Here is a 2,160-nt window from a genome sequence, read left to right on the forward strand (position 1 = left end):
ATGTGTTTCTTATTGCATCATGTTATTGCATTGTTTCACAGCGTCTGTTATTTTTGAATGGCAGTTTCGCTACAGTACAAATTTGGTCATATTTTGGTTCTTGGTTAAATGTACATAATTGTGACCAACTTTGCATCAGAACCGGGTATGATATAGCTGCTCGTTTACAAAATTCATTAGCTGCACCATCTTTGTGACTTTCTCCAGCTGGCGAGAAATGGTTCAGATATGTTGCTTAGTTTCCACCTGTGAGAGAAAGCCATTTCTTAAAATAGAAAGTGGATTTGGCTGAAGGCAGTCTTCACTTGCATCTATCCAGTGGTGAGACTTTCTCTGGCACTTTTGCAGCAGAACCTACAGTTGAGACGATCCAAGCATGGAACCAGGGGACTTCAAGTTGTGGTAGTTCTTTCACATTTTGTAAGGAACAGTTTTTCTTGACATTAAATTCTCTCGCCTGTCTTGGCAAATGACAGCCCTCCTTGAAGGCACAGCATGGCCTGACCAAACTCTTTAAGAGACCATGGCACAATTTCTTATCTTTTCCTTGAAATGGCTAGTAGATCTGGTCCCACGTTGTCAAGAAGGCACCTATGGAAACTTCTCTTTTTTCTTTTCAGAAATACTTTCTTATTCTTAACTTTCTCATAAAAATGAAGTTTTGAGGGTAGACACTTTCTACATCAATCAAGTTACATCAAGTTTCATCAATCCAACCTCTGAAGAGGTGAAAATTCCAATTTAGCAAATATTTTCTCCTTCCAGATTCTATTTTAAACTGGGAAATTGGATAATGAACAGGGATGAAGAAATTTGGTGAAAAAAGTCCCACGTTTCCATAGCTGGAACTCTCTTCTGTAGGCTCTTTTCTACCTGTGGGTTTTCAAAACCCTTCAGTGGTCTGGGCAGTTCACCATCTCATAGTGTGTTAAACTGTCTGGGACATGAGTTACCATGTAACACTGCTGTGTCCCATCCAGAATACATCCTCTCATCGTAGTCACTCTTGCCACAATATTTACAGTCATACTTTGTAACTTTTGCAGGCAGCACTGTTACGGTCCAAGCTGTGGGGTGCATTCCAAGACTACACAAGGCCACACCAGTTTAATTCATTGATTCTCAGGTTTTGAAAACATTACATTCTGAGCTAGAAGGTACTAGTAAACAAAAAACACAGTCTGAGGGGAAAGTCTGTACATTGGTAAGCACAGTTTCAGGGAGTGGATATAGTCAAATTCATGTCATTTTCTCATCAGCTTTCTATTCCAATAGTGTTCTCTTGCTCAATTTTTAGCTTATTTCTGGGCAGCAAAACTGGATTTTTAGAGTCGATTACATGGTCATTGATTTTATATAAGTTGAGTCAATCCTATTCCATAGTATACTGATATCTGTGAGGCAAAAATTTGATGTTGCTGATGGAAAACGGTTGCTTGTTTTGTATCGCAGGCTGGTTCTACTTCTTGGTGGTAAAAAAAAAAAATAAAGGGACTCCTCATGAGGCTTGTTTAGGGGGAATTTCAAATGCTTCAAGTATGAAATGAAGAAAATGTGATAAGAAATGGCAGTAACTGTCAATATCAGACAGATTTTTTCATCCAGAATATTTTTTGTCCTGCCGCCATGAAACTGGATGCCTTTCAAATGTCAGGGAATCAAGGAAATAAATTGGTGTGGCATAAAACCTGTCTTTTCCATATCACATTGCATAATGACCACAACTTTTCTACAAGCACATTCTTTGGGGTTACATCCAACTCAGTGGGGAGGTCGGAGTACTGCTTAGTGCAGAACATCAGGAGGTGATTCTGCATGATTCACTGCAACTTTTCTATCAGACAGTTGTGTCCGACATACTGCAACAAATAATATCTGTTTCTTCACCCTTTTTTCTGGGAGGAATAAGTGGATTGCTTCACAATACATGGAAGGACTCTCAGAAAGTTAAACTAACAAATAGTTCTTTAAACAGAACTGTTAATGTTTGCGTAGAACAAAAACCGTGGAAAGTCTGCAGACTAGGTTTGATTGGTTTGCAAAGAGTTCTTCCGAGGCAGGAAATTAAATTATCTATTTCTTAGCAAGAGTGCAGAATTCCTGGTGTGGTACTTTCTACTTGCATCAAATGACCTCCTAACCCTTGCCCCTGACCTTTCG

Source organism: Branchiostoma belcheri, unplaced genomic scaffold, assembly GCF_001625305.1.
Source record: "Branchiostoma belcheri isolate BF01 breed outbred unplaced genomic scaffold, Haploidv18h27 scaffold40, whole genome shotgun sequence".
NCBI lineage: Eukaryota > Metazoa > Chordata > Leptocardii > Amphioxiformes > Branchiostomatidae > Branchiostoma > Branchiostoma belcheri.